This window comes from Electrona antarctica (assembly GCF_951216825.1).
Source record: "Electrona antarctica genome assembly, chromosome: 4".
Taxonomy (NCBI): domain Eukaryota; kingdom Metazoa; phylum Chordata; class Actinopteri; order Myctophiformes; family Myctophidae; genus Electrona; species Electrona antarctica.
In genome coordinates, this window is record NC_136809.1 from 10,506,531 (window position 1) to 10,529,782 (window position 23,252).

A 23,252-nucleotide genomic window follows, 5' to 3' on the forward strand; every position below is an offset into this window, starting at 1 on the left:
GAACTTCTGAGAAGCTTGCCTGTGCTTCCCGGGCATTCTTTTTTTCCTTTTTTTGTTTACCCCCCCCCCCCCCCCACCCTTTCCCACTTAAAACCCCCTTTGTGGGATGTGACAGCGCTGGCTGGGCTCAGCAGAGGAGGGAGTTCTGTGGCACACATGCAGCCTCAGTCATCGCATCGCTGGGAAGTATCCTTCCCTCTGCATGAACCTTCTTTTCCCTCTTCTTCTCCCTGGTGAGAGCGGGCGAGTCGGCTCTGCTGGGGAAGTGGAACGTGCACAAGCACGCAAACCTCAGTCATACACCCGACGACACCTGGTGTAATGCCGGAGGGACGGCGATGTGTGGTGTCTGTGGGTTTTTTTTTATTCCCAGGCGGGAATATGAGATTTATTAAAAGAGAATCAAGCCTCTCCTCCCCTCCCTCCCTCCCTCTCTCTCCCTCTCCACCTCCTCCTCCTCCTCCCCCCCCCCCCTCTCTCCCCCTCCTTCTCCCCCTCCCTCCCTGCCTCTCCCTCCTGATTACACTGATTACTTAAAACTTGAATGAAAGAGAAAATAGTTTCAGATAAATTGGCATAGTGATAAGACTTAACAAAATGTATTTTGCTGTTCATTTTTCATGACACAATTCTAGTATAAGCAAGCCGAGCACAGTGATCATAATTTAAGTACAGTACAGTACAGTACAGTGCAGTACAGTACAGTACAGTACAGTACAGTACCACTCACTTCAGACAGTTCTGCTTTTTACTTACTGTTCATTGTGGAGACTGAGGATGAAAATTAGCATCTTTGCTAAATCCGGTGTATTTACATTGCACGTGTCATGTAATGTTCATTAACATGCAGTGTCCCGTCCAAATAACTAAATAAAGTAAAGTAAGTAAAGAACACTGAAACATTTCATTTACGGTATTCGTTTGACTTTTAGCCTTTGCAAACAAAAACCACTAAACAGTGCATTATAACTACGGTAAGTCATATAAATAACAAGTTAAATATACAAAGCCCATTACTGAAATATAAACCTTGCTGACAATGACAGGCGTCAATAATCACAACAATGAAATGATAATCCATGTAGCATACCGTTGACCAAAACAGGCCAGGTTCCTGTCCCACAACACCACAGCCTCGCTGGGGCTAGACTCCAGGCCAGGAAGGTCAACCTCATCTGGGCACAAGGAGATGACGTCCTCCCCCTGACCCTACCTACAGCATCAACAACACACTGAACCCACAACCACAGCCTCGCTGGGGCTAGACTCCAGGCCAGGAAGGTCAACCTCATCTGGGCTCAAGGAGATGACGTCCTCCCCCTGACCCTACCTACAGCATCAACTCCAGGCCAGGAAGGTCAACCTCATCTGGGCTCAATGAGATGACGTCCTGACCCTACCTACAGCATCAACTCCAGGCCAGGAAGGTCAACCTCATCTAGGCTCAAGGAGATGACGTCCTCCCCCTGACCCTACCTACAGCATCAACTCCAGGCCAGGAAGGTCAACCTCATCTGGGCTCAATGAGATGACGTCCTCCCCCTGACCCTACCTACAGCATCAACTCCAGGCCAGGAAGGTCAACCTCATCTGGGCTCAATGAGATGACGTCCTCCCCCTGACCCTACCTACAGCATCAACTCCAGGCCAGGAAGGTCAACCTCATCTGGGCTCAATGAGATGACGTCCTCCCCCTGACCCTACCTACAGCATCAACTCCAGGCCAGGAAGGTCAACCTCATCTGGGCTCAATGAGATGACGTCCTCCCCCTGACCCTACCTACAGCATCAACTCCAGGCCAGGAAGGTCAACCTCATCTGGGCTCAAGGAGATGACGTCCTCCCCCTGACCCTACCTACAGCATCAACCCCCTGACCCTACCTACAGCATCACTGGGGCTAGACTCCAGGCCAGGAAGGTCAACCTCATCTGGGCTCAAGGAGATGACGTCCTCCCCCTGACCCTACCTACAGCATCAACAACACAGACTCCAGGCCAGGAAGGTCAACCTCATCTGGGCTCAAGGAGATGACGTCCTCCCCCTGACCCTACCTACAGCATCAACAACACAGACTCCAGGCCAGGAAGGTCAACCTCATCTGGGCTCAAGGAGATGACGTCCTCCCCCTGACCCTACCTACAGCATCAACAACACACTGGGGCTAGACTCCAGGCCAGGAAGGTCAACCTCATTTGCCAAGTAATGAACAAGTGATGAGTAACGTCCTTCTGTCGGGCCCCGGCACAGATAGTTCTGCTGCAGGGGAAAAGGTTCTGTCCTGCCCCGGCACAGATAGTTCTGCTGCAGGGGAAAAGGTTCTGTCCGGCCCCCCCGGCACAGATAGTTCTGCTGCAGGGGAAAAGGTTCTGTCCGGCCCCCCCGGCACAGATAGTTCTGCTGCAGGGGAAAAGGTTCTGTCGGGCCCGGCACAGATAGTTCTGCTGCAGGGGAAAAGGTTCTGTCCGGCCCCCCCGGCACAGATAGTTCTGCTGCAGGGGAAAAGGTTCTGTCGGGCCCCCCCGGCACAGATAGTTCTGCTGCAGGGGAAAAGGTTCTGTCCGGCCCCCCCGGCACAGATAGTTCTGCTGCAGGGGAAAAGGTTCTGTCGGGCCCGGCACAGATAGTTCTGCTGCAGGGGAAAAGGCTTTTTATTGCTGACGCAGTCCCAAACCATTAGAAAGACAATGGTGTCTTAAAAATGCTCTTGAAGAGCGTAATTAACTGTTTGTCAATAGCATTGAATCATTGCTCACAAGACAAGGGCACCTAGATGGCGTCTCAAGTGTGACTGTCAAGGAATTTTAACTTTTCGTATTTCTTCGAAAATGATACCCTACTTGATCGTACTAGATCGTCACAAAGTATAGCAGAACCACAAGCTCCAAGCCAAACATAAATGTAATTCTAATTCATAATGTTCCAAATGCTCAATGACAGAAACGCAATTCAATTGTTAACCGCCAACTAAAATGTCCTGATGGTGACGGCCCTCCACACTGGCTGCACCCGCTACAGTTCTTACCACATCGGACCAGGAATATCAAACACTCTGAGGTCTGAGACGCTGGGGAAGAAAACCTGAGTCCCCAAAACCAATAGCTTGAATTATTCAAAGTCCCCGGATCAAATTTCCCCGCCAAGACCTTTATCCGGTCAGAGGGAGCAGAGTACCAGCTTTAGATGAGGGGAGGGAGCGGGGTAATATTAACAGGTTGACATTTGAGTGCGCCAACGGGCCACACTTTAAAAATGCAGTCAGTGCTGCCGAGCAGAGCGGGGCAATGCCGCCGGGCCGCGATCACTTTACCTTTAATTCACCGGCACGTGCCTCCGAGATGAATAATTCATACAACTTTGCAGTCGCACTGTGGTCTTTGAGGAAGGAATCCACTCGCTGAGAACGTGCAACGCACAAAAATACAATCACACCCGCTTAACATTTATATTCCTGTCTGGCATATATCACTCTCCTCTACGGTGGGGTGCAGCGAGCGAGCAGGCGGGTGGGTTCAGTGTCCTGCTCAAGGACACACGGTGGGGCTGATAAGAGGAACAGTGGCTGTCACTCAGGATTGAACCGGGAACCTCCAGCTCCTTGCCAACAGACCTCACAGGAAAATGTATTAGAATAGATCTGCAAGTGTTCATTTTCTTAGTGATTACCAATCACTTTTTTATACGAAATCCGAAATGTTTTTTTTATTTAATAATTTGTTTTATTTTCAACTAAATCAATTGGTCTGCTTATCCACTTAAGCCCTATTTTACCCTCTGTTGCACAAAAATAGCAAAAATAGCTGATCTTCATCAGCGCGTTGCATCACAAGCTTGTATGTCTGCTATATATTTTTGAATTACCGGTATTCTTTAATTCAATTTGATTACCTTTTTTATACATATAATTAAATCGATTAGTTATGGTGCGTTCACACGGGCAAACACGAAGACGAACGGGAGCATCCTTTGGCGCAGCCACGGTACATGCATCATTGCGTCGTCATGTCGCTGGCTTCCATTGACAATGAATGGTAGACTGTCGTTGCGGCGGCCGCGGCCCGTGTGCTGCACCCTTAACCCATTTTGGGCGGGAACCCCTTTTGGTGTTAGCATTATGTTATGCTTTAGCTATTGAAAAATAGCAGATCTACAAGCTCATAGCGCGCCACCGAGTGGCGCGCTACGAGCTTGTAGGTCTGCTATTTTTGAAAAATCAAAGAACGACTGACATAGAAACATAGCTTTTTCAGAAAACTGTCAGGATGTAGAAGACATGTTTAGAATCTGATCTCAGGTCAGAATGGGTAAATTAAAAAACAATCAGCTGGCAGAAGACCTGGTAATGCTGAGGACGTTCTGGGACATGACTACTATGCCATAAGCAGAACACCAACTGCATGGGATGAAAAGTTCAAACTCTGAACCCCTAATCAGCCCCAACCATCTGAAGATGTGGGTAACAGTATTAATTTCCCAGAACAGTCACACATGCCTGACTGTGGCCTCCGGGTATAATATTCACCATCTGATCTAAAAAAAAAAAAAAGAAATCTAGCATCATCAGCTTCAAACTCAGAAGCTGAGAAGTACCTGTAAATCGAGGTGCTACGCAACCACTCCTCATAACAGTCCTCATTAGTGAAGTACTCTCCCTCTCAAAGCTTTCATTTCCTTCTTCCAGCCACCCACGCACGCACTCTCACTCTCACAGTTGAACAGACAGGCGATAGCAAAGAGTTATTAAGCATCCAACTCCCCTCGCAGCAACTCCAAACAACTCCACTCGCATTGAGTCTCTGTGATCCAGTGGAACACTGAAGCCTGACTCGTACTCGGTTGCATTACAGTTGGGTGCCACCGATATTGTCCCTTATCATTTGACCCATTTAGGCCTGACCTCAAAATTTTAAAAAATCCTTCTAAATCCTCCAGTTTTCTGAAATAAATATTTTCACGATTTTTCAAAAATAGCAGACCTACAAGCTTGTAGATCTGCTATTTTTCAATAGCTAAATCATAACATAATGTTTAAAACACCAAAAGGGGTTCCCGCCCCAAAATGGGTTAACTGTCCTTTTGCGCAGATCACGCAAACCTCAGCGAAAAGGACAATATCGATGGCCTCCAACTGTATGTCTCGAACAGAAAATACCCGTTCTACAAGCTCACAGCGTGTTGTGCAGCGACACGTTGTGAGCTTGTAGATCGGCTATTTTCGGTGCTTGTACACCGTAGCTAAGTATAAATCAGGCGTGATTGAGATGTTGCCAGCTGCTTTGAGACAGAAGGTGGGATTTTGGCGCACATCCCGTCAGGCCCATGTCTGTCTGTCTGGCTCCTCTTTTGCTCTCTGGAACATCCTCTCTCTTTCATCGCAGTAGACAAACACACGGCGGCCTGGACTTCCTCAAATGGTGGCTCAGGTACAATAAACGCTTCTCCCAAATGGATTAGACCTGCGGCCAAGGCGAGCCGTTTGTCCCAGCAGACCAACGTTCTTGGCTGGGACTCCGTTTTTCCTCTCCCTCATATCGGGATGATGTCTGGGAGCATTTTTCACTTTTCTGTCAGGAAAGCAGTCTTGTGTAGACTGCGCTCCATGCTGCTCAGATGTATGCAAACCGTTTTCCATGAGATTTACAGCATCTTCTCTGGCATTAAATATTTTATGACATGAAACATAGTTCTTGGAATCCCCAAGGGAAATGCATGTTTTCTGTCTAGGTGCCATTTCTACCACACTGACTGTGCTACACTCTAAACTTTTATGAAGAAAGTATTTGACAGGCCAACCAGACAGTCCAGCCAAAATGGTATCCAAAAACGATGGAGAAGAGGGCCATCTGAAACTGTAATTAAAACTCTTTCTACACCGAGATGGGTGTTATCGGTTATGCATTAAAAGATCATTCTGCATGTCAATATCATCTATGCACCCACAAGCATGTCAATATCATCTATGCACCCACAAGCAGGGGGGGGGGGGGGGGGGGAAGCAGCATTAATAATATGGAAGGCCAGGATGCTAGTCGCAAACACCAACAGGCTAGCCTAGGTAAAACCTCCCTAAAGCCTTGAGTTATACACGTATGATTTACATCATAATGTAATACATAACACATTAAGACCCAAGACGTTTTATGCCAAGGACCCCCACAATTATATCTATTTGGCCGCGGCGGACCCCCAACTGAAATAAATGTGTGCCAGGGAGACCCCCAATATACAAGAGCTTGTATATCTGCTATTGTTGCATAGTCAACAATGGTTAGCTTTGAACGCTCATCGCCAGAACTACTAGCTTTGAACGCCCATCACCAGAACTACTAGCTTTGAACGCCCATCACCAGAACTACTAGCTTTGAACGCCCATCACCAGAACTACTAGCTTTGAACGCCCATCACCAGAACTACTAGCTTTGAACGCCCATCACCAGAACTACTAGCTTTGAACGCTCATCACCAGAACTACTAGCTTTGAACGCCCATCACCAGAACTACTAGCTTTGAACGCTCATCACCAGAACTACTAGCTTTGAACGCCCATCACCAGAACTACTAGCTTTGAACGCTCATCACCAGAACTACTAGCTTTGAATGCTCATCACCAGAACTACTAGCTTTGAACGCTCATCACCAGAACTACTCGCTTTGAACGCCCATCACCAGAACTACTAGCTTTGAATGCTCATCACCAGAACTACTAGCTTTGAACGCCCATCACCAGAACTACTAGCTTTGAACGCTCATCACCAGAACTACAATTCAGTAGAGTCCAAGGTTGATAAAAAAAAAAAAAAAAAGCCAAATACTACGCAATATATTGACCGGGCTCTATTAGATTAGTGTCTGGTTCGATAGCTGGCGCCCAGAAACAGTTGGGCGCCAGCTATGCAGAGAGTGCAGCTATGGAAACCATCAAGCCAATAGGACGCTCCTTTAGTCAACCGCAAACAATAGCCATTAACCCGGTAAGACCCAACGATGCTTCTCTGTAACATTTTTATTTTTTTTCCTATTCTTTTTTCACCTAAACATCATCATTGATGTTCATTGTTTAGTCTTGCAATGCCATTGGTCATGCTATTTGCATATAAATACCCCCCACAGAGGCACAAATGTACACAACTTCAAAATCTCTGGATTTCTAATCTAAATTGACCTATGACCTTTAATCTTTAACCCTGATAAAAGTAACTAAAATGCATACTTTCTCCCACCTACACTACCAGAGAGAGAGAGTAACAACTTCAGTGTTAAGATATGGAGCAAGTACACACTACGCACTGCATACTAGCACCACACACACACACACACACACACACACACACACACACACACACACACACACACACACACACACACACACACACACACACACACACACACACACACACACACACACACACACACACACACACACACACACACACACACACTTAATTGGACCTCAAAGGAGTCCAATGCTCCATATCCACTATGACACACTATGGGGCCCTATTTTGCGTGTCTTAAGTACCAGGTCTTATGACTTAACTTAAGACCTGGAGGCGTGGTCAATGCTGTTTGGCCACTCAGAATAGCCAAATGGCATTGATCACGCCTCCAGGTCTTAAGTTTAGTAATAAGACCTGGTACTTAAGACACGCATAATAGGGCCCTATGTGTGGCATGCACAGCAGCCACAATGCTGTTACCAATGATTCTAAAGAAGGCTGTGTTGCATTTCGTGTAGCAGTGGTTCTCAAACATTTTTTATTTCAAGGACCCCCCATATCTTCGAGTGTACAAATGGAACCAAACGGACCCTGTAATTTGTACTCTCTCAGACAGAGTTACACACCCGTAGGTGGCCATTTGGAACGCCATCAAGGAACCATGGGGTCCCTCGACCCCACGTTGAGACCCACTTGTGTAGCAGTGTTTTCCAGTGAGCCAACATGCAGAATATGAGCACTCTGACTCTGTTTGACCAGAATGGAACAGAGCCTTAAATGACCACTTCACCACATTTCAACCTACCTTCATATCCTCACTAATGTTCATGATAAAATGTCACTATTTTTGAGTGGTGCAACCACTCCAAGGAACAGCAATGTCTCTATGTCCATCCCTATGTCTGTATGTCACTTCAGACAGGTCTGATGTTTTCTCTACTCCGTCTGTCTCATGGGAGGGCTGTGAGCAGCTCAGAAAAAACGTCCAGTGACATCATCGATGGGGAATCCAAGCTAATAGAAACTGCAGGCTCTCTTTTCCTGAAAAGTTGCAATGCTAATAATAAAAATCTAAATCTTGTTTTAAAAAAAATCTGCCTAACAATGATGTCACTGGTGGACGGGTTTCTGAACTGTAACAGCCCTCCCATGAGACACAGACTGAGTAGATTCTTCTTTATTTTTATCATGAACATTAGTGAGGACTGAGGACCAATGATATGAAGATAAGTGGTCATTTAATTAGCAACATAAAAACCATAACATGACCATAAAAAAACCTGTGAAGGTGCATTTAAGGGATGCCAGTGTACTTACGATTCTCTGTCCGTCTCTCTGTCAGGCCACACTGGGGTCTTGTCCAGTCCAGGCCCTTAACGTTAAAGGGCCGAGTCTTCCTGGACAAACACACAGAGACAGAGAGCGAGCCGTCAGTACTGAGTACATACAGTATGCGTGTTGTAACTTGTTAAGCAATCTCAGGTCATCATCACAGAGCAAACATGCCATGGTGGGGCCACACAGGAGCGAGACAGAAGAAAGCGACGGGGACTGAGACATAGACGGGGAAATAATAGCTCTACTGCCCGTAACTGCCTGCTGTGGTGTCCTGCAGTCTGCACCATCCTCCACCCTGTGGTGTCCTGCAGTCTGCACCATCCTCCACCCTGTGGTGTCCACCCTGTGGTGTCCTGCAGTCTGCACCATCCTCCACCCTGTGGTGTCCACCCTGTGGTGTCCTGCAGTCTGCACCATCCTCCACCCTCAAAGAAGAGATTCGTCCAAAGCAAACTTTTTTAGTTTCGCTACTGCAGCACAGTAAAGAAGTTGTCTGATTATTTTTAAGGTCCTTTAAAAGTAAACGGGCAGTGATTTAACGTGCCTACTCAGCCTATAGTTCATTTTCAATGAGACCTGCGGGGTTTTTTTCTGTACAACGCAAGCGTATGTACGTGGGCGCGGTTCCGTGAAATTGTCGCGCGTGTGCTCGTTTCGTGGGCTTTGAGCAACTAGTCGACTATTCAACTAGTCGACTATTCAACTAGTAAATCTACTAGTTGACCTCGTTTTTGTAGGTCTCAAGATCAGCTAGAATGCTAGATTATAGTCACCAATGTTTTTAAATGTACAAATATTATTAAAAAAATTAAATAAAACATGTTTTGATGTTTTATTTTGCCGTCTACCGCTTGCCTGATTCCATGTGAATGCAGCATAAAACTCTCATACACTATAAACAATATAGGCTTATAGGCTATCAGCTGTTCTGTGCAGCGCATACACACATGTATAGGCGCGTCCGTGCGTGTGCACGTGTGTGCGTGCATAACGTGTGACCATGTGCTTGTGTGCTGGGATCTCAGATAGTGATCCCTTGAAACCCACAGAGAACACGCAGCAGTTTTCCCACAGAGCTGCCAACAGCATCACGTCTGCTAGACTCAGAGAGTCAGGCATCACCATAACAGCAACATACAAGAAGACCAAGGACAGGGTGTATGTAGAGCACAGAGCCCACTGAGCAGACAGGGTGTATGTAGAGCACAGAGCCCACGGAGCAGACAGGGTGTATGTAGAGCACAGAGCCCACGGAGCAGACAGGGTGTATGTAGAGCACAGAGCCCACTGAGCAGACAGGGTGTATGTAGAGCACAGAGCCCACGGAGCAGACAGGGTGTATGTAGAGCACAGAGCTCACTGAGCAGACAGGGTGTATGTAGAGCACAGAGCTCACTGAGCAGACAGGGTGTATGTAGAGCACAGAGCCCACGGAGCAGACAGGGTGTATGTAGAGCACAGAGCCCACTGAGCAGACAGGGTGTATGTAGAGCACAGAGCCCACGGAGCAGACAGGGTGTATGTAGAGCACAGAGCCCACGGAGCAGACAGGGTGTATGTAGAGCACAGAGCCCACGGAGCAGACAGGGTGTATGTAGAGCACAGAGCCCACGGAGCAGACAGGGTGTATGTAGAGCACAGAGCCCACGGAGCAGACAGGGTGTATGTAGAGCACAGAGCCCACGGAGCAGACAGGGTGTATGTAGAGCACAGAGCCCACGGAGCAGACAGGGTGTATGTAGAGCACAGAGCCCACGGAGCAGACAGGGTGTATGTAGAGCACAGAGCCCACGGAGCAGACAGGGTGTATGTAGAGCACAGAGCCCACGGAGCAGACAGGGTGTATGTAGAGCACAGAGCCCACGGAGCAGACAGGGTGTATGTAGAGCACAGAGCCCACGGAGCAGACAGGGTGTATGTAGAGCACAGAGCCCACGGAGCAGACAGGGTGTATGTAGAGCACAGAGCCCACTGAGCAGACAGGGTGTATGTAGAGCACAGAGCCCACGGAGCAGACAGGGTGTATGTAGAGCACAGAGCCCACGGAGCAGACAGGGTGTATGTAGAGCACAGAGCTCACTGAGCAGACAGGGTGTATGTAGAGCACAGAGCCCACGGAGCAGACAGGGTGTATGTAGAGCACAGAGCCAACTGAGCAGACAGGGTGTATGTAGAGCACAGAGCTCACTGAGCAGACAGGGTGTATGTAGAGCACAGAGCTCACTGAGCAGACAGGGTGTATGTAGAGCACAGAGCCCACGGAGCAGACAGGGTGTATGTAGAGCACAGAGCCCACGGAGCAGACAGGGTGTATGTAGAGCACAGAGCCCACGGAGCAGACAGGGTGTATGTAGAGCACAGAGCCCACTGAGCAGACAGGGTGTATGTAGAGCACAGAGCCCACGGAGCACAAATAAAACATGATGTCCAAAGCAGACATGGATGGAGACACACATGGGAAGCGCCAGGAATACCGAGAGAGACCAGTGGAATCATGGTTTGCTGAGATCTGCTACTCCAAAGTGAAGTTCACATTAAACCTTTCAGCTCAAGACCCAAAAGATCCCCAAACGTAACAAAAAAAAAATCACACCCATGTGAACTGAGTGGTGCAAATCCCCTCTCTCTCTCTCTCTCTCTCTCCCTCTCTCCCTCTCTCTCTCCCTCTCTCCCTCTCTCTCTCTCTCCCTCCCCCTCTCCCTCTCTCTCTCTCTCTCTCTCTCTCTCCCTCTCTCCCTCTCTCCCTCTCTCCCTCTCCCTCTCCCTCTCTCTCTCTCCTCTCTCTCTCTGGCAACAGTGCAATACTATCTATCTGTCTCACATGAGTCACACACAAACATAGGTTAACACATAGTCACAGACATTGCTGTTCCTTGGAGTGGTTGCACCACTCAAAAAAAAGACAGTATGAATGATCCACTTGAGTCTTATTTAATATTGGAAATACCAAAACAAGCTCACAACAGGTATACATCTGCTATTTTCATTATTTCTTAAACATCTTTCTTTCCATTCCTTTTTCTAAATTCTCGAATCATGCAGGAAGTCCTGAATAGTAGCTTTTCAGATTTTCATTTCCAATAGCTCAATTTCAGTGTCATCCATCGCCATACACACTCTCCCCATCCATTTCACTTACAAAGAATGATGTCCAATTATCCTCTCCCCTTCTGATTTCAACAGCCGACTACCACCACCAAAAGCATTTTCCATTTATTTTCAAGGATTTACTGGCAATTGTATGAATGTTGTGAGTGTGTGAGAGTGCTTCAGATGGCAGCTCATTCCATTTGGTATAGGTTTTATTCTCCAAGTTAGACAATTCAATTACATGGCAACAACATTATGTGCGTCAAACCCGCTTCGGTATGAGTCACTGCCCTACATATCTCACCAGTCAAAGACGTATCAAGGGGAATCAGTTAAGCGTAGGTGGCTCATGACTACAAAGTCGCATCACTTAATCCATTGAGACCTGGAACGCATCCATGTCACGTTAGCGTTTAACCACATTAACCATTAACCCATTTTGGGGCGGGAACCCCTTTTGGTGTTTTAAACATTGTTATAATTTAGCTATTGAAAAATAGCAGATCTACAAGCTCATAGCGCGCCACCGAGTGGCGCGCTATGAACTTGTAGGTCTGCTATTTTTTTTAAATCGTTAAAATGTGCCTCAAATCTTTCCGAAAATTGTCATGATTTAGAAAACTTTTTTTTTTAAATTTCGACGTCAGGCCTGAATGGGTTAAACAGGGGCTGTAGTGGATCCATGGGGTGTGAGAAACACCAAGGATGAAGCAAAGACCAAAGGCCCCTGCATTCCCTACCAAACTCATGTTTAACCCATGTAGGCCTGGGGGAAAAAAAGTCTTCTAAATCCTGACAGTTTTCTGAAATACCTATGTTTCTAGGCCTATATCACTCAATATTTCATGTCAAGGACCCCAAAAATGATCTGTAATTGGCTTCCGAGACCCCCATCTGAAAATATGTTGTTCCAGGGACCTCCCCAGAAGCAAAGATTTGAGTAAAAAACGTTTGTTCTGAAAAAATATATTCCAAATTTGAGGCACATTTTCACGATTTTTCAAAAATAGCAGACCTACAAGCTCGTAGCGCGCCACTCGGTGGCGCGCTATGAGCTTATAGATCTGCTATTTTTCAATAGCTAAATTATAACAATGTTTAAAACACCAAAAGGGGTTCCCACCCAAATTAATGCTGCGTTCACACTAGCAGCTACAAAGATAGAGGCTACCATTTGATTTAAATATAAGCCAAGCAACGTGAAGATACAAAGATACATATGACGTTTGTAACTGCTACCAAGGCTACAGCAGCTATAGCCATAGATCAAGGCTATCATAGATGTATTTTTATCGATTTTGACATTTTTATATCTCCGAGTCTTAGGGACCATCTGTCAGGGACTTTTACCAGTAAAGCCTGCATTTCTCTGAACATGTACAAATGCAAAACATAAGTTGCTTACAAATGTTAACTAGCGATCTGGAGAGTTTGTGCAATGTACTGTATTAGTCCATATTTTTCAATAGAGGCAACAGTTTGAACCTATATGTGTTTTAATCCCACCTGTGGCCGAACGCCTTACATCAAGTTTACATCGAGTGTAATTCCGGATTTCGCTGGATGCGCCTCCTCACAAGTCACTACCACCCATTGAGGAATACAGGGAACTTCCGACAGAATCCAACATCACAGACAGGATTAAAACACAATTTATGGTAGTTATGGCAGTTCATCCCCATTCCATGGGAATGTCTCATTGGAGTTCTCTCTGGTGTTGTGCCCGTGGTTTGATTACTGCCGGTGTAGCTTGTTGGTTTGAATGTTGGTGGTCTAATATTTAGCTAGTTGGTTTGAGTGTTTCTGGTCGGAAAGCCTCAGGCTGGCAGCCAAACACCGACAAAAGGTGAACAAAAGTGCATTTTACATTTGAGGGCAAAATATCTGCTTATTAAGGCAGAAATATTACTTTACGTAACTTTAGTCGGACATTAACCCATTGATGCCTGATGCAACGTATACGTTGTTCTACCCTTGATGCCGGCGCGCTCCCTGCGTCTCATCAGCTATTGCTATACATGTAGCAACATAACTATTTAAAAAATAATTAATCCGAATTTGAAGGTTTTTAGAAACCTTAGGTCAGGCCCTAGAAGGCGTTTCCAGATTCGGCCTCAGGCATAGCTGGGATTTGCTGAGCTGATGTAAACAGCAGAGCTGGATGCAGCCAGAGAGAGAAGAGTCCTGGGAAATGAAAAGACACCGCAGCGCAGCGGCCCATCCAGCTGTTCTACATCGGATCGCCGTGAGACAGAGAGGGGCAGACGAGACGGAGCGAGAAGCTCCTGATTTACGATCCGGAGGCATATGGTCTTTATTTGAAATATAATGGAGGACAGGAGTTGCAGAGTGCCTCTCTCATCATTATGTAATGTGGTAGCTTTAAGCAGCCGGGGGGATGTTTCCAAATAACGCTGAGAGATTCCAGGCCGATGGGAACATCTTCACTACCCGCGACGTACAACAAAATGGCAACGCTGTTGTTAATCGCACGTTTAATGCAACAAGGATCCACCTCAGAGTCGAGACAGAGAATCAAACTAGAAAAAGTGCCCTTCTGGGCACAGGTCTCCACCAGGAGGATAGGACTGTGTGAGATGTTTGGCAAAATGTTTAGGAGTAATATAAATAAGTAATGTGTTTGCCTTTGATGGCAATTGGATGATTTGAGGCATTTTGTTCCAAAAATGTGTTTTGCAAAAATCAACCTGTTGGTGGCGCTATAACAGGCCAATGTGAAAAGGGTGGGATATATTCCTCAGCCTAGTAAGAAAATGTGTGAAAGATTTCACGTAAATTGCATGCTGCGTTCATGATTTGAGGCTTTTGTTCAAAACGGGGCAATCTTGCAAACTGTGAAAGCCAATTATAGCCAATTAGGATGGAATATGAAATATCGGACAGATCCGACTTGAGCACATGACCATAGAGATACTGTGTAACGATTTTTGGACAGAATCTGGAGGAGTAATATCCAAAAATGTGTTTTACAAAATTCGGCCTCCTGGTGGCGCTATAAAAGGCAGATGTGGAAAATGCAGGTCAAAGGTTTGTCCTTGGCCTCTAGGGAGTGTGCATGCAACGTTTCACGCAGATCGGTGCAGTTTTAGGTAAACAATGTGAAAAGCTGCCTCATGGTGGCGCTATAACAGGCCGTTCTGGAAAATGCGGGGCAGAGGTTCATCGTTGGCATCCAGGGAGTGTGTGTGCAAAGTTTGGCATCGACCGGGTTAACGGTGCCGGAGATTAGCTGGTAACAGACGGACGGAAGGAAGGAAGGACGGACGGAAGGACGGACGGACGCACACACACACACACACGGACGGAGTGCAAAACATACTCTCTCCCCATGCCTTCGGCCTGGTGGAGACAATGAAAGCTGTTCTTTTCTTAAGTAGGACATTACCCAATGATCTAGGAATAGAAGGGTAACGTAACGAGCAGGACTCAAAACTGAAATGTCAACACAAATCATTTGAGCTAAAGACAACAAGACACAAACATGGTCATGATGTGAACAGACACTTCAGCTGGAGCCTTAGCCAGTTATATCAACGCAGACCTGATGTATACTTACAGTAGGTGCGCACTGGTGTCGTCATGCATAGGAAAAAAGGCCCCAGTGCGTCGCAATGTGATGCATTGTGAGCATTCTGCTATTTTCAGTATGCGACGCGATACGCGACCAAGTAAATCAGACATTAAGTGCAATGAGGTGACTACAGTTACTCTGCGCTGTACACTCAACAGAGGAGACCGTGTTGCTGTACACTCAACAGAGGAGACCGTGTTGCTATCTGCGCTGTACACTCAACAGAGGAGACCGTGTTGCTATCTGCGCTGTACACTCAACAGAGGAGACCGTGTTGCTATCTGCGCTGTACACTCAACAGAGGAGACCGTGTTGCTATCTGCGCTGTACACTCAACAGAGGAGACCGTGTTGCTATCTGCGCTGTACACTCAACAGAGGAGACCGTGTTGCTATCTGCGCTGTACACTCAACAGAGGAGACCGTGTTGCTATCTGCGCTCTATCTGCGCTGTACACTCAACAGAGGAGACCGTGTTGCTATCTGCGCTGTACACTCAACAGAGGAGACCGTGTTGCTATCTGCGCTGTACACTCAACAGAGGAGACCGTGTTGCTATCAACACTCAGGAAGTATGCCGTCATTAAACACTCAGGAATTCACATGCAGTGCAGGAGTGGTTTAAGGAAGCACATGTGTATAACCCTATCATCCCGCTAGCTAGACCAAGGGTCTTCAACAGGGGACGCGGGACCCCTAGGCCTCTAGGCGGGACCCCTAGGCCTAGGGGGTCCCCTCAGAATTACTACAGGGGGCCATTAACACATTCCCTCCCGTTACTATAGGCGGGATCGTGAGGCTAGTGTAATGCACTAATGCATGAGTAAAAGTACCAATACTGCAATTTAGAACTACTTCGTTACAAGTAAAAGTACGGAATTGAAAATGTACTTTAGTAAAAGTACAAAAGTATCGGAATTGAAAATGTACTTTAGTAAAAGTACAAAAGTATCGGCATCAACATTTCCTTAAAGTACTAAAAGTAAAAGTACTCATATTGCAGAAGTCCCATTTCACAAGTTCAAAATGTGTAGAAAATCTATTGAAAATAGCAGATCTACAAGCTCACAATGCATTGCAACATGACGCATTGTGAGCTTGTAGATCTGCTGGCCCGAAATGTATGGGGTTGAAGTGGAATGTTTCCTAATCAAAATTAAAATCGCCAAAAGTAACTAGTAACTAAAGTTTTCAAATAAATGTAGTGGAGTAAAAGTAGACATTTTGGCTCCAACATGTAGTGGAGTAGAAGTAAAAGTGCTGGAAATACTCAAGTAAAGTACAAATACCTCAAAATTGTACTTAAGTACAGTACTTAAGTAAAAGTACTTAGTTACTCTTCACCCTGCACTGCCTCAAATCCCAACCGTCCCATTAGGGAGAAACCATGGTGACCGATGACATCCTACTTTGCTTTCACGATGGAAAAAAATAATAATAAAAACGTAATAAAAAAAACATAATGGCAAATGACAAAACTCAGGCAAACATAGTTCAGAAACGGTCCGTTCTGCTCTTCTTCCAACAACACGCTCCCTCACAGAGTCTTCTGCCCATAAATGATTCAATGTTTGTTGATTTTCACTTTGCTCCACGGGGGTGTGACTGAAATCACTGAATGTCTATATGGATTGTTGTTCCTCACCAAGGAAATCTGTGCTTAAAGTAGAAGCAAGATGTTGTGGATGAAGTAGATGAAGTATGATTTGCTCTGTTGAGGTTTGTTTTCGAGAAATACACTTAAAGCTGCTAAGCAATAATTTGTCAATTGTAATGACCTTTTTTATTTTTTTTGTATTCAGACAGCTAGCAATGAGTAAAATCTTCTGTTATACACCTAGGGGCCACAATCTGTATTTAAAGATCTTCCTAGAATCTTTGTCATTGGTCGATATGCCTGTCTACTTCCTGATTGGTTAGTCATTCCTCCATTTCTGCAGGGTTTTTTTTTATTACCAATGACAAAGCTTCTAGGAAAATCTTTGAATGCAGATTGTGGCCCCTAGATGTGTCACAGAGACAACAAAAACATTTTTACTAATTTCTGGATGTCTGAATACCAAAAAATAAAATAAAGGTAATTAAAAAAGGTTGACATATTATTGCTTAATGCTTATATTAATAATACCATAAAATCCAAGCCCTTTTGATTCTGAGAAGCAACATCTAGTATAAAGTAATCCGTTGTGACAACCAACCAATTTACAACCATGAATAGAAAGCAGTGTTCATCACTGATCGGAGTGAAAATCTCTACCAGGAGGCATGCCTCTACCTCTCTCCATCTCTCTCTCTCTGTCGTGGGCATGTGCTGGCATTGCTTTGGGGTTGAAAAGTATGAAAAAGGCTTTGGGGCAATGGGAAGAGAGATAATAAAAGCACTGTCATTACATCATTGCAGCTACAAAAGTCAATTGTAAATGAAACTGGAAAGTAATGGCATGAAGGAGGAGCATGCCTGTGCATAGCCTCAAGAATGAGACCTCAGACCTCAGAGCCGATTCATACTCCTATTTTAGAGCCGAATAAAAGTGGGTTCGGCTCTGTAGAGCCTACAATGTGACGTCATTTGAGGTTCGGGGGGGCGGGGACCGTCCTAAAGTCGGCTCTTCAGTGCTACTGAAAATTTCTGACGAGCCGAAATCATTTCGGCACTACAGCGCCGAAACAGCGGTAAAATAGGAGTATGAATCGGCCCTAGGGGTCCCACACATTCTGCATGAGAATGATGAGCTGGAGAATAACTAGACAGATTGGTCTCTCGACCCATGCACTCACACAACATATTTAATGATAAATTCAGTACTAGGGATGTCCCGATCCAATCGCCCCAAAACATCATTCTCCTACCCCAGCATTCTCCTTCAGCAACAGTACGTGGTGGCAAACGTCGTCACTCTAAACTGTGTCAAAAGGATCTAAATACTGACTTACAAGTTGCGACAGCTCAGACTGAGAGGATAACATTAAGGGCCCTATTTTACCCCTTATCCCTAAACTTAGTTTTTACTATATTTGATGTAAATACATTGATTGTGCACAGATCTGAGTGTGCGGAGATTCTCTTTATTTTTTACTATATTTAAAAACATTTTAAAATACTTCAAATAGCTGATCTACATCTCAATAAAAACGTGGGGTGCCAAGGACATGTATAGGCATATTGAGGTCATTTTTAATGATATAAACCACTAGGCCTGCTGGCCGAGTGGTCCAGGCGCATGGCAAGGCACATATAGGCTCTGGCCAAGTTCGAGTCCCATCCATGACGACCTTTGCTGCATGTCTTTCTCTCCCTCTTTCCTGTCATTCTTCACTTGTATCTATCAATAAAGGCAGAAAAGCCAAAAACAAATCGTAAAAGAAGATAAACCGGGATTGCTGTAATACATTTTTTGACAGCTCCCGTTGCTCCCCAAGACTCCATGATTTAGGGGTTTTGCTGCATGCTGTCTTGTTGATGATTCTAAATGTCTTGGTGTTAATCTAGCATCTTGTGCACACATCCAACTGGCTAGTACCAGACCAGTGCATAGTTTACTGTGCACACATCCAACTGGCTAGTACCAGACCAGTGCATAGTTTACTGTGCACACATCCAACTGGCTAGTACCAGACCAGTGCATAGTTTACTGTGCACACATCCAACTGGCTAGTACCAGACCAGTGCATAGTTTACTGTGCACACATCCAACTGGCTAGTACCAGACCAGTGCATAGTTTACTGTGCACACATCCAACTGGCTAGTACCAGACCAGTGCATAGTTTACTGTGCACACATCTAACTAGCTAGTACCAGACCAGTGCATAGTTTACTTAGTAGTAATAAGCTGGACGGACACATCCATAGTCTCACGGGACATCATGTGTCCATATCCTGGAGGCATGATTGTTAGAAGACGATTTATGTACCAAAAGAAAATCACATAGTTGGCGTTGACCAATGTGCCAAATACCACAATATTTAGAGGATTAAGGTCCTTGGCTTGCTGTCAGTGCGCACACAAATTACACACACACACACACACACACACACAGCAATGGTTCTCAAAGTGGGGTCCCCCAGGAGTCTTTAAGGAGATTCCACGGGGGTGCCCAGCTAAATTATAGTAAATGTAGCATCAAAATCTGTTGAGAGACAACAACAGATTGTGGAATTGTTGCGAAGGCTTGCACTTAGAGCTCCATATATGGGGATTCGAGCCTTCTTGATATTTTACATATTTCCATGGGAAATCTGGGGGTGGCTGTTGCGAAGGCTTTCACTTAGAGATCCATATATGGGGATAACCTATAGCCCCATATATGGAGACAACAGCGATATCCACCGCCGACATCAGATTAATGTGGAAAGTCCAAAGATGGATATAAACAGTGGAGACATCATTGTGACACTAGACTTGCACAGCATAAAAGGCGGCTCCCATGGCTTCTAAACCTCAGATACCAAACAACGCACGCGGTATCTCCAACATGTCAACACATACGAACCAAGGTATCTGGCTTTACCACCCATATACTTTGGATAGCTTCTATTACCTTTGGCACGAGTCTTCTAGATGGGACAGAATAACTGGCTAATGGCTAAGCAACCGTAGAGCATTGAAGTAGAGGTTTCTACACCCCGGTTAAGTTCGTATCGAACACCACTGTCGTGGGTCCTAACTAAATAACCAGCACTGGTTCGAGCTATTTTACAGGAATCATTATTTTATTTTATTTATTTTTTACAATTTGGTACATTTTTAAAACATGCCATACAGAACACACATTCTGTATGGCACATTAATCTTTTCAGATGAGGTCCACGGCCAACATGAAAAGGTTTGAGAACCACTGTGCTATAGAGAACTCTCTCCATCGACATAGGCTCCTTATACTGCAAACACTTGTGCTCCGTCTTGGTGTGTGACTGTGTGTGACAAATATTTGACCCCTACATCTCCTACCACAACAAGAGTACTGATATGCAGAAGTGGATAGTTTGCTGATAGTTTGTGGTGGTGGTTCGGTCACATTCAGTGGCGCACACTGGAAGAAATGCGTTACAAATCCTGATATTCTTTTCCATCTCTCCTCCTCTCTTTCTCTGTATGCGATGGGCCTGCCAGCCCGGTTACGAAAGAAAGCCACGCTACTGACTCCCATGTCAGGGGGGCCCCAACCAAGAACTCTCTAGGAACAGAACTAAAAAGTTTCCCAGAGACTCCTGCTGTGTACAAGAGTCACAGCAGAGAGAGTGGATTCCTTCCTGTTACCACATTAGTCTTGATCAACTGGGATTGACCGCTGGATTAGCGCCGTCAAAGATTGCTCTTTAGCCAATCCCATGTCCTCTTGCTGGAATGCCAGTTTCCATCCATCAATTACAGCGCTCAGCCTAGTATCCAGACAATGTGTCAATATTAGGAGACGTAACTCGCGAGACAAATGTGTTCATGTCCAGCTCAAAAGGACGAGGATCAACAACACCAGGAATGTCCCCAATTACACTCTTGACTTACGTCGCAGTGTGTCCTCGGATGCAAATGGACATCTACATGGCAGTGTGTCCTCGGATGCAAATGGACATCTACATGGCAGTGTGTCCTCGGATGCAAATGGACATCTACATGGCAGTGTGTCCTCGGATGCAAATGGACATCTACATGGCAGTGTGTCCTCGGATGCAAATGGACATCTACATGGCAGTGTGTCCTCGGATGCAAATGGACATCTACATGGCAGTGTGTCCTCAGATGCAAATGGACATCTACATCGCAGTGTGTCCTCGGATGCAAATGGACATCTACATGGCAGTGTGTCCTCGGATGCAAATGGACATCTACATGGCAGTGTGTCCTCGGATGCAAATGGACATCTACATGGCAGTGTGTCCTCGGATGCAAATGGACATCTACATGGCAGTGTGTCCTCGGATGCAAATGGACATCTACATGGCAGTGTGTCCTCAGATGCAAATGGACATCTACATCGCAGTGTGTCCTCGGATGCAAATGGACATCTACATGGCAGTGTGTCCTCGGATGCAAATGGACATCTACATGGCAGTGTGTCCTCGGATGCAAATGGACATCTACATCGCAGTGTGTCCTCGGATGCAAATGGACATCTACATCGCAGTGTGTCCTCGGATGCAAATGGACATCTACATCGCAGTGTGTCCTCGGATGCAGATGGACATCTACGTCGCAGTGTGTCCTCGGATGCAAATGGACATCTACATCGCAGTGTGTCCTCGGATGCAAATGGACATCTACATCGCAGTGTGTCCTCGGATGCAAATGGACATCTACATCGCAGTGTGTCCTCGGATGCAGATGGACATCTACGTCGCAGTGTGTCCTCGGATGCAAATGGACATCTACATCGCAGTGTGTCCTCGGATGCAAATGGACATCTACATCGCAGTGTGTCCTCGGATGCAAATGGACATCTACATCGCAGTGTGTCCTCGGATGCAGATGGACATCTACGTCGCAGTGTGTCCTCGGATGCAAATGGACATCTACATCGCAGTGTGTCCTCGGATGCAAATGGACATCTATTCTACAACACTGTAAAACACACCAGTGCTTTGCCTTTTCACCCATTTCTAAAATCTGAGAGTCTAGATGAACCCATTTGGTAATACCCATGTGTACACCCAGGAGTTTTATTTTAACCCATTTTGACCTGAGATCAGATTCTAAAAATGTCTTCTACATCCCGACAGTTTTCTGAAAAAGCTATGTTTCTATGTCAGTCGTTCTTCGATTTTTCAAAAATAGCAGACCTACAAGCTCGTAGCGCGCCACTCGGTGGCGCGCTATGAGCTTGTAGATCTGCTATTTTTCAATAGCTAAAGCATAGCACCAACAGGGGTTCCCACCCAAAATGGGTTAATACACAAATCATCACTCAGATTTTGAATGAGACCACCTGGCCTAGTGTAAAAGCGGAGCATCATTAGCCCAACGTTTCTGTGCCAAAGAGCAGGGAAAACTACAGTAAGTGTTGATGATTATGCACGGCACGTACGGCTGGAGTCAAACCCCCCAGGGGGGGCTCTCTTACAAACCAACATCCCCATACAGGAACAAATAGGATTCCTGCCAAAGCAACAAACAAAGACGAGGCAGGATTAGGGTTAGGGGGCTACCTTAGACATTATGTGGCAGCATATTGTTGTGCTGGGCAACAGATGGAGTTTCCCCCAATAACATTATTAAAGCTACAATCCTTAAAGTTTTCTGTCCTCTCCCGACAGAAAGCGGTAACACTCGTCTCCCACGTGAGAACTAAAACATCTATTCTAGCCTAAGAGGGAATCCCTGCTTGGCCAGGGGAGCCAGTGGGCTTGTGAGCTGCAGGCGGGGCTATTATTGTCCAGGGTATTGTCAAGCAGTCCGTGTCCTACACCAGCGATTCTCAACCTGTAGGACCCAGGGAGGTCCCCAGATGACGGCGAAGTGACAATTAAAGACATTTTTAATATCACAATAAAAAAATGCATCAAAAGTAATCTACAAAATATACTATAAAAACGAGTGAAACATTGGCCCAATAGAGCGTCGCAGTCCCGCCCTCTACCATGGACCAGGAAATGATTCTCCGTTCATTTTCCTCATAGACATTTCAGAAAGTATTTATTTAAAGACGTTTACGCCGCGGACAAAGCCAACTCGAGTCGTGACAAATCATGACAACAAACACAATTTTTGGGGCCGAAAAAATAATTAGAAAGAAGGAAAAAACGGCAGGTTACAACACTTTTTTTGTTGTTTTTCTTCTTTGTAATTATTTGTTTGGTCCAAAATATTGTTTGTGTTCTCATGAGTTGTCACGACTCGAGTTGGCTTTGTCTGCGGCGTAACCGTCTTTAAATAAATACTTTTTGAAATGTCTATGGGAAAAATGCATTGGGATTCATTTTCTGGTCCATGGTAGGGGGCGGGACTGCGACGCTCTATTGTCAAATAATATAAGAGGGGGGGAAATCACACTGACAGGAGTTGTGAGCTTGTAGATCAGCTA

The 23,252-nt window shown here is 45.7% G+C and overlaps 1 protein-coding gene across 1 annotated transcript in view; it reads right to left on the reverse strand.

The window, feature by feature from the left end:
• Window positions 1-23,252, reverse strand: part of LOC306921131 (uncharacterized protein) — a gene marked incomplete at its 3' end in the record, with an annotated part of 143,620 nt that overhangs the window by 62,117 nt on the left and 58,251 nt on the right. The window contains exon 2 of the mRNA XM_079498243.1: window positions 8,534-8,613. The remainder of the gene's footprint in view (window positions 1-8,533; window positions 8,614-23,252) is intronic.